The sequence below is a fragment of the Nomascus leucogenys genome, chromosome 16 (genome assembly GCF_006542625.1).
Source record: "Nomascus leucogenys isolate Asia chromosome 16, Asia_NLE_v1, whole genome shotgun sequence".
Classification (NCBI taxonomy): domain Eukaryota; kingdom Metazoa; phylum Chordata; class Mammalia; order Primates; family Hylobatidae; genus Nomascus; species Nomascus leucogenys.
In genome coordinates this window covers 46836914-46851150 of record NC_044396.1, presented here as the reverse complement: position 1 = coordinate 46851150, position 14237 = coordinate 46836914, and positions in this window count along the sequence as shown.

Here is a 14237-nt window from a genome sequence, read left to right as displayed (position 1 = left end):
GAGCGAGACTCCGTCTCAAAAAAAAAAAAAAAAAAGCAGAACTCCAGACTATCACGCCCTCGTCATTCAGCTGAGATTGATTTAGACTCCGGTCTTCTTATCCTAGGCATTTTTTTTTTTTTTTTTTTTTTTTTGAGACAGAGTCTCGCTCTGTCGCCCAAGCTAGAGTGCAGTGGCGCCATCTCGGCTCACTGCAGCCTCCACCTCCCGGGTTCAAGCAATTCTCCTGCCTCAGCCTCCCGAGTAGCTTGGACTACAGGCGCGCGCCGCCACGCCCGGCTAATTTTTGTATTTTTAGTAAAGACGGGGTTTCGCCATGTTGGCCAGGATGGTCTTGATCTTCTGACCTCATGATCCGTCCACCTCGGCCTCCCAAAGTGCTGGGATTACAGGCGTGAGCCACTGTGCCCGGCCTCCTAGGCACTTTTATGCCCAAGGGATGCAAAGGTAAAAAGAAATAGTCCCAGTCATTGTGAAACTCAGTCTAGTGGGGAAAAGAGATATGTAAACGGGTAAGATGCAGCTTGCAGTAGAGCTTTGCTTGGGAGGGTTACAAAGGAAATGTGAGCCACGTGAGGGGAAATACTCCTTTGCTATCTGCCGTGTGCACCAGGCTAGGTGCTGGAGTTGACAGCTTGCCACCCGAGCTTTGGCATACTGATCGTTTTGATGTGTAAAGGTATTTGAGGCTGGGCGCGGTGGCTGACGCCTGTAATCCCAACTCTTTGGGAGGCCGAGGCGGACGGATCACTTGAGGTCAGGAGTTCGAGACCAGCCTGGCCAACGTGGTAAAACCCTGTCTCTACTAAAAATACAATAATTAGCCGGGCATGGTGGTGCATGCCTGTAGTCCCAGCTACTCGGGAGGCTGAGACGGGTGAATCGCTTGAACCCGGGAAGCAGAGGTTGCAGTGAGCAGAGATGCACCATTGCACTTCAGCCTGGGTGTCACAGAGAGACTCCGTCTTAAAAAAAAAAAAAAAAAAAAAAAAAAAAAAAAAAAAGCATTTGATAAACAGCAGGTGCAAGAAGAGCACTCTGACCTTTTCTTCCTGAAAGCAGGAAAAGAAACTACCATGTGATAGATGCCTTCCCTATACCAAGAGGAAAGATACTCATCACCAGAGAAGGGGAGTTGAGGCCGAGAGACATCCATACAGATATTGTTAAACTAACCGGTATCTTCCTAGATACTCTTCCACGATTGCCTCTCTTTGTTCAACCTAATATATAAGCACTTAGGCCTCGCCACTTTTTTGGGTGTTTATTTTCCTGTGAGGACACCCACTTACACGTAAAGTTTTATTAAATAAAATTTGTATGCTTTTTCCCTGTTAATCTGTTTTGTGTCCGTTTAATTCTTGGACCCAGCTGGAGATTCTGAGAGAGTAAAGGAGAAATTTTTCTCCCCCCAGCCGTGCATTCCCTGTGTAATTTCATTTATCCCTCTACTAGGTAGTTATGATTATCTTGTTATACCTGAGGAAACCAGATGATAAAGACTAACTTCACCCTGTAGTAAATGGCAGTGCCAAATACTAAACTGCACTTGTTTTCTTGATACTCTTTTAACACCAGATTCTGCCCTAGAAATCTCGGGCTCTTTAACAAGAAATGCCTCATAGAGCCAAAGACATTTTAGCTGAGTGTTGAAGGAAAGTACTTCCAGTAGAAGTGTTAGACCAGAAAGAATCTTGGTAAAGGCAAAGACATTTACAAAGACACCGATATTTGAAATATATTCATGTCAGCAAATTGCTATATGGTTGCAGCTTAGAAATGACAAAAGATGGTTATGGAATGGTGGGGAGAAGACAGATCTAGAATGGAGGCTTGAGACAGATTCTGAAGGATCTTGCCTTAGCTTGGGGATGGAATCCTCTGAGCCAGTGATTCTCTAACAATTCTTGTACATTAGAATCACTTCTTCTCCCTGGTCTCCAGGTACTCAGATTTATTAATAATTGGTATAGAGTGGAACTCAGGCATCGTATTTCTTAAGATGTTCGCAAAGTGGATTTTGCTGCTGGCCATGACAGTATACCTGATATTGGACTTGTCCTCCCACTCTTAACAACTAAAAACAACAGTTTTAAGGCATTGAGCAATAGGCAGTACAGGTCTGTGATATCTGAAAGAAGGAAAACGAACAAGGTGACTATATTTTCCCAGGCTCTTTATTTTTACTTATTTTTTGAGACAGGGTTTCTCTCTTTTGCCCAGGCTGGAGTACAGTGGTGCAACACGCCTCACTGCAGCCTCAACCTCCCTAGTTAGAGCAATCCTCCCACCTCAGCCTCCCGAGTAGCTGTTGCCCTGGCTTTCTGCATGGAACTCTCATACACTGCTAGTGGGTCCTAGAATGGTACAGCCACTTTGGAAAATAGGTTGTCAGTTTCTTCTAATGTTAAATATTCCATTATCATAAGAACCAGCAATTCTACTCCTAAATATTGACCCAAGAGGGATGAAAGTATACATTTATAAAGTATTTCTACCCAAATGTTCATAGAAGCTTTATCTGTAATAGCCTGCAAACTGGAAACAATCCAAATGTCCATCAGCCAATGAATGGATACAATTTTGATAAATCATACAATGGAATACTACTCAATAGTAAAAAGGAAGAAATTATGGATTCACATGTCCTGAATGAATCTCAAAGATATTATCTTGGGTAAAAAAAAGCCAGATACGAAAGAGTAAATATTGTCTGATTCAATTTATATGAAATTTTAGAACAGGCAACACCTTTAATGACTAAAAGCTGGTGGTAGCTTGGTGCTGTCTTTTGGGGTAAGGATTCAATTCTCCAATTGTAGGACATGTAGGAACTTTTTGAGGTGACAGAAGTGTTTTATAACTTGATTGTGGTGGTAGTTATTAGGTATATATTAATAGGTATATATTAATACGTTTGTTAAAAAAACACTGTATACACTTAAAATGCATGCATTTTATTATATGTAAATTATTCATTTATAAACTTGATTGAACAAAATCCTTGCTCAGCTGATTCTGTTGTGCAGCTATGTTTGAGAGCCACTGCTCTAAGGCAACTGGGAGCCATTAAAGGATTTGTGATTTACAAAGATTACAGATGCATCGATGTGTATGATGAGTCAAAGTTAGGAAAAAGATTATTACAACAATGGGAAGTAATTAGGACTCAATTTTTATCAGTGGCAGTGAGAACAGAAAGAAGCAATACTTGGTAGAAATATTAACATCAGAACCGACAGGAGCTGGAGTCTTCAATGTGGAATACATGAAAAAAAGAGGAATAAAAAATGACGTCTGGGGATTTGGCTAGGTGATTTGGTAAATGGTGCTATCTGTAAATTATTGAGTTGAAAGAGGGAAACAAATTTCAAAGGAAATAAGTTTGTTATGGACATTTTGAGTTCAAAATGTGTGTGGAACACTCTGGTGAAAATGCATCATGGAGCAATTGCAAATGTGGGTCTAAAGATTAGAAGATTAGGCAAGAATTTTGGTTTGGAGACACAGATTTTGGTGTTGACTGCATGTAAATGATAGAGTAGACAAGGCTTCGCAGGAGCAGTGTGCAATGTGAGAAGATACGAGGATTAAGAACACTCAGAAACACCAACATTGAAGAACTCAGTGGAAAAAGGAAAGCTTTCAACGTAGCCCTGAGTAATAGAGAGGTGAGAGGAACACAAAAGACTGGAAAAACTGGTGATGAGGCAGTTTCAACAGGAAGACCAATGATGTCATTTACTACAGATAATCAAGAAAGATTAGGACTAAAAAGTATCCACTGGATTAAAGGAAAAGGAGATGCTGTCCCAAAAGTTACCACCAATTTCATAGTTAGTGAAGAAAATCCGTATTTTACTAGTTTCAGAGTGACAGATAGGACAGTGAAGGCTACATATTCAATGAACTTAATGTCAGTGGTGTGCAGAAGTCGCCGTGCACTGGCTTATGAGAGCCTACTGTTAAATTTTTAGGAATTTTGCAAGGCAGTTGTTAAACAGGGATTATTAAAAATTAAATGATATAAATGTACAACTAAATTATACTAAAAACTCATGCAATATTCAAATCTCTCATTTCCTAGTTATTTGAATACATTGTGCTACTATCTATGCTCCTGAGGGGATTTACATCTATTGGATCTATATGGTGGAGATGCTATTGCACACCTCTTCCCAATTCGCATTCAGTGACAACATGTTAGTAGCTTGAAATCTACCATGGTATAAGTATTCCCACCTCAGAAATTGGTAAATGCCATAAATAAAAGTTCGATTTCTAGTTTTGTTGATTGCCCACTGTAGATTTAAGGATCTGTTGGAGAAAATGTTTACAAGGCAGATAAGACTTAAAAGTATGCTGTGCCTGCAGCTGTTATGCTGTGAATAGCAAAAGAAAAAAAATGTAAATTTTCCTCTAGTATTTGAAAATTACTAGCTGATTCTGGAAGAAGTTTCTCACATCGTTGAGTTACTATGGATGTTTGTGTTTCACTTGCATCTTATGTGTATCTTGTTAATGTGAACAAAAATATCAACAAACATTCAAGTGGTCCCCTTGAAGTCTCCTTTCTTTTGGCTTGTGGTGAAAGTGATATCTTTCCCCATTCTTCTTCAAGGAACTATGACTACATACCTCACTCTCCTTAATTCTCTATTTTCTATTCTCAAAGTGGGTGAGGAGGTTCAAGAATCACGACATTCATCGTCTATGAAACATTCTCCAGGAGCGTCTTTCTCACACCCATTTTGACCTATCATGTATATTATGGGGTGCTTAAACTGGAAACTTAATGTTAGACATTTCATTATACTTAATTTCTCCTTCCATTAGACTAAGCTCATGAAGTATGTGGGCCAGGACTTCATCTGTAGTGCCTTAACATAGAACCTGGAACCATAATATGTACTTTTAATAACTATTTGCATGAGTGAGTGAATGAAGGTGGTAGGGATCCTGTATTGGTCCGTTCTTGTGCTGCTATAAAGAAATACCTGAGACTGGATAATTTATAAAGAAAGGGGCTAAATGGCTCATTGTTCTGCAGGCTATAGAGGAAGCAGAGCAGCTTCTGCTTGGCTTCTAGAGGCCTCAGGAAAGTTATAATCATGGAAGAAGGCAAAGGGGAAGAGAAGCAGGTACATCTTACATGTCTGGAGCAGGAGGAAGTGCGGGGAGGGGCCACACACTTTTAAACAGCCAGATCTGGTGAGAACTCTATCACAAGAACAGCACCGGGGAGACGGTGCTAAACCATTAGAAGCAGCCCCTGTTATCCAGTCACCTCCCACCAGGGCCCACCTCTAGCACTGGGGATTACATTTCAACCTGAGATTTGGGTGGGGGCACAGATTCAAACCATATCAGATCCATAACTCAAACCACATTTGACTATCTCCAAAGCCCATTTTCCATTCATGGAAAGTCAAGAAATAAGATCTATCAACAGATATCTTCATTAGATACAGACAGGACAGAGAGTATAAAATGCAGGCCTATTTATCTTGCACTTCTAAACCAAATCCAGCTCCAACTTCACAACCTAAATGAAACTCACTTTTTGTGTAATTTTATGTATGCTGGACATCACTGAGAACAAGATCAGAGGTCACTGTAATATATAATAGTCTTGTTCCATCCTTTAAAACATTTTTATCTCATTCCAAAAATAGAAATAGAATATTTACAGTTAGTAATTTTCATGGATTGCACATTATTTCATGTAATCTACAACAACTTTCTGGGATAGGTATTGTCTCCATCTTACAGAAGTAGTTGAGGATCAGAGAAATAAGATGAATTTCCTTATGTCGCTCAGCTATTAAGTAGCAGAACTAAATTTTAAATTCAGGTCCATTACACTCAAAAGCATATGCTTTTTTTTGTTTTTGTTTTTTTTTTTTTGGTTAAAAAATACCATCTCCGTGTCTCCTGGGAGCTTTTTTCAGCCTCTGACTCTTGTGATTGTACCTTTCCTGAAATTTCCTCATGATACTTCTTAACATTGCTCTTCTTACCTACCTGACCATTCCTTTTGAGCTTCTTCTAACATTTTATCTTCTATCCACCCTCTAAATAATGATGTTCTTTAGGGCTCTGCCTTTGCCACTCTTATTTGCTCACTGTGTTTATGCTTTTGCTATTCAATATCTTCTGCTCTCATACCTACTATTTACACACAGTCAATTCTGATTATTTACAGTAGTTATATTCTTTAAAGTCATTGAGAACACTGAGTTATTGAATACTGAATCATTGCTCCTAGGGGAAATACAGGGTAGGTTCCTGTGAACTTCTTACATTTTCATCAACTGATCAATGCATAACCTTGTTTTATGTCTATTTCTGTTGAAGACCCTATGTTTAATATGATTATTGATCCACTCACATTGAACTCACAGCAACCAGCACTATAACTCCTGCATGAAGGAAGTTTATCTAACACATGCATTTTCTCCATAAGGACATCACAGCCTCTTGTACTTAGGAATACCAGACAGTACTTCAGCACTACCCTTGGGGACCATCTCAAACAGCAAAGTACCAACAAAAAGCACAAACATGTGAAAAACATGACACTAAATAGACTGTGCAAGGACACTTACTTAAAGTATAAAAGCTGAAATAAAAAGGCAGAGTGTCACCTTGGTCAACTGGGAATGTGCTCATGGGGCAACAGAAATATTTTGCTCCTTTGTGTATGGGTTTGATCACAAAGCACTGCAAGTGTTGGTTTGGGGGTCACAAATACATTTTGTGAGTAGGTGAATATGCAAATATGGAATCTGCGAATAACGAGAATGGACTGTATCTAAGATTCCCAAATCTCTTTTTCCAATACCCAGGTCCCTCTGTTACCCCACATCTACATTTCCAATTGTCTTTTCAACTGATATTTTCATTTGGATGTCTCGAAAACATTTGTGTCTCCAACTAATCCTCTGTTTTTGTCCTACAAACCCACTTCTTTTTCATTCTATCATTTATTAGATCAGCATCTAGCTTCAGCTAGAAATCAGGGTCATTTTAAATTCCTCTTTTGCCTTTAACCTTACGGTTTGTTGTTTACCAAATCTTCAATTTTTCCTCCAAAGTATCTCTTCGATCTGTATTCTCCTCTTCACTCTTGTCTCCACTGGCACAGTTCACGATCTTCAGACTTCTGCCTTGGTTGTCACCTTGCCTCCCAACTGGGGCCTCTGCTTTCATTCTGCCCTCTGTATCGCTGTCAGAACTGAATTTTAAAAGCACAAAGACTATCATGTTGCTGTTCTGACCATAACCCCACCAATTGGAGGAGGATAAAAGCCAAATCCTTGTTATGGAACATAAAGCTCTTCTTAGTCTGTACACTTTTTGTTTTACCACCTTTACCTCATTCCCTTCCCATGTGCTTTAGCTGTTCTAAGCCGCTGATGGATTTGCAAATATGCCATGTCATTTTGCACTTCATTACCGTTTCCTTTGCATGGAACTTTTCTTGTCCTCTTTATACCCAGTAAGCATGTATTCATCTTTCATAATCATGAATTCTAATGTGATATTTTGTTAAATCTTTACCACCTTCCTGAGGCAACTTCCCTATGTAACTACAGAACTTTGCACAGTTTTTGTGAGACATTTTTTCAGTGTACGTTTTGTTGTCTGGTGTCTCTACACTATGAAGTTTTCAAAGCGCAAGGATTATGTTTAATTCTCTCATATGTCCAATGGTTGGCTTATAATAGAGGCTTGACAATATGTTCTGAATAAATAACACACACACAAATGCAATTAGTTGGGTGTGCTTATTTTCAATGTTTAGTGTATTTAAGTTTACATTTTAAACATAAATTTCTTTTTTTTTTCTCAAATCCATTTGGTTATCTATTTCCAACTTCAAGATGCACAGGATATAGGTTGTTATTAATAGGCCTAAATTCTGGTGAAATTCACCAGCAGCATGTTCACTAATTGTGGTGCCTAAGCAGGAACGGGCTCCTTGTGGTTTAATGAAATTATTCCTCTCAAGTCTCCTGGGCAGAAAGAGTGTGTAGGACACTTATACTTGAGTCAGAAGGACAGGCTGTACTATTTGATTAGACGTTTACTGTGTGAAATTTCATTAAGTATGAAAACTTCTAAATTTTAGCTGCAACAATCTTTATTAACCACCTACCTAAATAAATGTGTTTTGTGCTGTGGGGAGATTCAAAATTAAATAATCTAGCATTTGTTCTCACACTCCTAATTTCATTGTATAAAAATAATTCTTGTAAAAATCTAAAGTTAAATTTTGTACTATTAAAAAAAAGACTACAGATATGAAAAGGGAGAAATTAATTCTGATTGAGAATTAGGGTAGTAGACAGGGAGGCATCTGAACTGACCATTAAAGGATTGGGACATTTCAATAGACGAAGATGACATAAGGGCCTTCTAGGCACAGGGGACAATAGTAAAGTTCCAAAGGGGAGAATGTGTGGAGCATGTTTGGGGAATGGTAAAAAGATTCGGCTTCAGTGGAGGATCTATGCAGTGGAGAAAGGACTTGGAATGATCAAGATGGGCCATAAATGCAATGCTAAGGAGTTTGGCCTTTATTTATAGACATTATTGTGAAAAATATTTTTGATGCAAGGAAAATATTATCTGCTTATGTTAGCAATTGCACATGGTATGTCAGATGGAGTAGGGGAGTAGGAGACTGGAAGTCAGTGGTTGCCAGTGGAACATTCTGAGGCAACTTCTGGGTAAAAGCTATGAGGCCATGAACAAGATCAGTGACAGTGAGAATGGAGGGGGACACATGGATTTGGGGCTTCAGTTGAATTGTGCCAGGTTTACTCCTAAATTATTATGCAGGAAAACATTTTCTATCTTTGGGTCTGTGAATATTCTCTTTAAATCTCAAATTGTATCTCTTTTTTTTTTATAGTTAAGCCTGTCTGCATTATTATCCACCCCTGACTCAAATGCATTGCTTGGTTAATAATGAAACCTATACATTCTGTTTCCTTGTATCAGAATTTAATCCATTGAAATTATTTTATCCCCATAAATTGACTATTAATCATCATATTATTTTCTTCTATTTATAAGTTAAACTTCTTTATTAAGCTCTTTATAGTTTGGGAGATACTTGAGATAGCAGTCTGGCCAGTCACCTATAGGTCAGTAACAGGGAAATTGAGATGGTCTTTGTTGTTCATGGGTGAATGAGTAACTTTTGTAAACACAACCCCAACAATAGTTCCTATAGTAATTTTGTTTTATTGCTTATACTCGAATGAGCAAAAACGGTTTGTGACCTCATAGTAGATGCTTTTAAGCCAAACTGAATTAGTTAAAACATATTTTTATAAGTTTTACATTAAAAAATTATAAGTAGCACATAGGAAATCTTAAAATTATTAGAATATAAGATTGCCTCTGCAACAATATTGGATTCAGCTTTAGGATATTAGAAAGTGTTATTTTCATAAGATGGATACAATATCCTCTTATGACTTTATGTTATCTGTAAGAATGATAATGATATCCCTTTTTCATTCTCAATTTTGGTTAATTCTGTCTTCTTTCTTTTTCCCTTTATTAGCTTTGCCAGAATTATATAAATATTATTTCTTTTTAGGGAATCAACTTTTGACTTTGTTTATTCTCTCCATTTTATGTTTACTTTTTGTTTCATTAATTTTTGCTTTTTTCTTTCTTCTACGTTCTTTGCATTTAATTTAGTATTTTCTAACTTCTTAAGAAAGATGCTTAACTTATTGACTTTTCAGCCATTCTTCATTTCTCCTATATGCATTTAAGGCTATAAGTTTCCCTCTAAGAATGGACCTGCTTCAAATTTTATGTGAAAGAGAAATACAGTTGTATTTCATTTTAGCCATCAAAGATATTTTTATCTAGTTAAATACAGCCAAATTACATCATAAAAATTGTAGGGACTCAGTTTCACATGTGAGCAAAAGTTAGAGTGGAGACAAAGCAACAGCTGTAGTATGTAGAGTAGAAAAACAATTTCAGCAGAGCCTGGAACCCATGCCAAGTGACACCCTGAGAACATAACTCACCTTTCTGTCTCCCCATCCCACCCAGGCAGTTCATAAACTCTAGAAAAGAACATTGGACTTTCCAAAGGAGTTTAGGACATTAATAGCCACTCATATCAGGATCTTAAGCACTCAAGTAACACTGCATGGCATTTGGGTATATTTTGCTTTAGCTTTGCTAGGGTGAGTGTTGGGTTTTTCATATCCATTCATAATTTTATCCTGAGCCCACACATGGAGTGTTCTGGATCAGAGGCAGAATAGTTATTATTACTTATATTATGATAATTGTGTCTGCCCCCTCCCCTGCACACACCAGTGCTTACTCCTGAGGTGTCCGATGGCCCAAGATGCTCCATAGGTGAAGGATGGGGAAAATGGATTTTCTTTGCTTATGTACAGGACCTCCTGTTTCCATCTTGAAAGGAGGGAGAGAAACGTTTGTTCCCTGGAGAGGGGATGGAACGGTTCTGGGCTCTCACTTTAACCTTTTGGACTAGAAAGACATCTCTCAAGGGCCTCAGGATCCCTGGTGTCTCTGTCATGACCTAGAGATGTCTCCAGGGTCTTGAGTCTCACTTTCCCTTGAAATGTAAACACATTCCATGAGAATCCCTGGAGTCCTCTCACTACAGAGTTACAAATTAACTTCTCAAGACTTACTGTTAGCTCAGTGATATTGTTTGGCTGTGTTTCCACCCAAATTTCATCTTGAATTGTAGTCCCCATAATCCCCATGTGTCGTGGGAATAACCTAGTGAGAGGTAATTTAATCACAGGGTGGTTACCCTCATGCTGCTCATGCTGTTCTCATGACAGTGAGTGAGTTCTCATGAAATCTGATGGTTTTCTAAGGGGCTTCCCTCTTCACTCAGCACTCATTCTTCTCCTTCCTGCCACCGTGTGAAGACTAACATGTTTCCTTCCCCGTCCGCCATTATTTTAAGTTTCCTAAGGCCTCCCCAGTGCTGCAGAACTGTGAGTCAATTAAAGCTCTTTTCTTTATAAATTATTCAGTCTTGGGCAGTTCTTTATAGCAGCATGAGAATGGATTAATACGCTCGGGATCCAAATTTTTCAGTAAAATTTATTCAGAAAGCCTCAACTCTGCAGAAATACAAAAATATCTTCTCAAAACTCCACAAAGACTTTATGCCAAAGCAAATGCCATCATCTTCTTTTACCTGCACCTCACCTCCTACATATTCAAAAATGTCAGAAGAGTGCATATGTAAGTTCTAGGTTTATGTTTATTACATACACTTTAGGATTAATGCAAAGACTGCTATTTTTCTGTCATTTGATTTGCTTTCCTTTCTACTCTTAATGTGTAGAATTATCTTTTAAAAAGTATCTCCAAAAACATGATTAGACATTTACATATTTTTGAATCTGAAATTTCACCGTTAACATAAAGGAATACAAAATAAAACCACTTCCATTAGAAATTTGACTGGGGGAAATTTGGGGGGTTGGATGGTTCAAGACCAGTGCACCAAAATCATGGATAATGTGAGTCCGCTAAGGTATGTTGGTCTGTGGGCTTCTGATAAATAACCTGATTGATATAATTTCTTTCCCTTCTGTTACAGTTTATATATATTCATTTTGGCTATCAGCTGTTTCCCTTAAAGATATGTAGTAGATCTACCTACAGAAGCAAGGGCCTTTTAATTTACTGAATATTGCATATTAGATAATCTAGGTTTGCATGACCATGTGAAGATAAGACACCCTTTGAGGAGTGATATAGGAGTTCTCTATGTACAATTAGGGTGTGTGTATGTATCAGTAAGGAAAGCATATTATGGTAGCAAATAATCCACGAATCTCAGTGTCTTATAAGCAACAGGGATGCTGATACATTGATGGGAGGCTCTATCCCATGTTGTCTTCATTCAGAGATGGAGACTGATACCACTTACACCCTCCGGGAACAATACCTGACATCACACAGGGGGATGAAATTTGGCAAATTATGCTCAGGGCTTGACGTTTTTGTCTGGAAGGGACACATTACTTCCATTCTTATTTCTTTGACCAAAGCAAGTCACATGGGCGTACCTAACAATCACAGAATTAGGGAAGTGCAACCCTCCCATGTGCTTGAGAAGAGTAGAATGGGAAATGCCAGTTAGTAGCACCAACAATGATTTCAGTGTCATCCACACATTCAGAGCAGGGGAGTGTTAAAAATTTTTCCTACAGTGGTCCTGAAGCACTGGTCCTGGGACTTCATCTTACTCTGGAGTTGTAACAAGGATACTACATGGCCGACTAGAAAATGCGCCTAAGAAAAAAGTACAGATGCTCCGGGACTTACAACAGGGCTACGTTCCTATAAACCCATCATCAGTTGAAAATATTTTAAGTCAAATATGCATTTAATGCCCTTATCCTACTGAACATCACAGCTTAGACCAGCCTACCTGAAATGTGCTCAGAACGGTTATATTAGCCTGCAGTTGGGCAAAATTATCTAACACAAAGCCTATCTTATAATAAATTGTTGGATATCTCATGGAATTTATTGAATACTGAAAGTGAAAAACAGGATGGTTGTATGAGTAGCATTATAAAGTTGTGAAGTTGTAAGTGAAACACAGTAAGTTGGGGACAGTCCGTACTTACAAAATTGAGGGTAGTAATCCTTAAAAGATTCCCAGAAAACTGTTCTTTTCACCTCTAACACCACTAATGTCTTCCTTTTGTCATAGCAGTAAAAGGAGTTAGAATTGTTCTCAGTTCCCAGCTTCAGAATTATACAAACATCACATCAGTCTTACACAGGGACTTTGCAATATCTATTTTGGCTGTTCAGAGACATTTTTCTTCCCTTTTTGCTTACTCCCCAGTTCTCAGTTGTGCAACATGTTACTGTCTTTGTTTGTGTTAGTGAAGTGTTCAGACATAGAAAAAGGACCAGATAGAGCAGGGATAAAAACAAAGAAAGAGTAACAGACACCAGAACGGCAGCATTTCTATTCATCACTATCTAAGTATAGAGCCATTGAGGGAATTTAAAAGCCCTGTGGAAACTAGCCAGGCAGAGGGCAATGCAGGACTAGATTCCAGTATGACAGGATGGTACAGAACAGGAGAGCTCAGACAGGCCGATTTTAGAAGATGAGCAAGGCCAGGCACAGGCCTGAGACCCGGCCGCTGCCCAGAGGCTTATTGCTGCTCCTTTGACTGATCTCTACCATCTCCTCCAGTCCCGCACAGCCGACCTACTGCAGGACCTCCCATTGGTGTGCCTGGAGTCAGCCGCGGTTGTGCTGACGTGTTGACGCCTCTCAGCGCTTAAGATGCAGTCCAAGGACAGGGTGGCCAGACGCTATGAACATTACTTCTGTCAGCGAGCTGGACACATGTCATTTCCTGTGATTACCTTCTTGTGAAAAAGATTGCTTAACACTGACCTATCGCATTGCTTTTGCCTCTTCTCAACGACTTCCATAGCGCAGATCTAGAGATACTTAAGCCTTCTGGATTCTGAAATCCCTCTGATGAAGGACCATGGTGCTTTGTATGGTAACACTGGTCTCCTGTATTCACCTATCCTTTCAGCCTTTCGATCTGTGTTTCAGCCAACCCTCTTCGGTCCCTGGCTAAGTCAGCCGCCACAGCAAAGTACCATACACCGGGTGGCTTTAACAGCTGCAAGATTTACTCAGAGTTCTGGAAGCTGGAAGTCCCAGATTAGAATGCCAGCCAGCATGGTTGGCTTGGGTGAGGGTCCTTTTCCTGGCTTGCTGATGGCTGCCTTTTTGCTGTGCCCTTACATGGTGGAGGGGAAGAGAGAGATAGAGAGATAGAGATAGAGAGAGACAAAAACAGAGAGAGAGAGGTGATGCCTCTTCTTATAAGGGCATTAATCCCATCATGAGGACCCTACCCTTACAACATAATTACCTCCCAAAGGCCCCACTTCCCAATACCATCACCTTTGGGATTAGGGATTAATATGTTGAACTTACACATATTGGGAGAACACAGGTCAGAACATTGCAACCCCTCAAATTACTACAAGACATAGAATTAAGCCTGTGCCATTTTCCATGGTAGGACCTACACGTACCTGCTGAAGATTTGTAGGGTGCCAGGAACTCCTCAACATGTTAGACTGCACAAAGCATTTCACTAGAATATTCGCTCTTCAACATGTATTTTCTCTGTTGTTCCTACTGTTCTGTG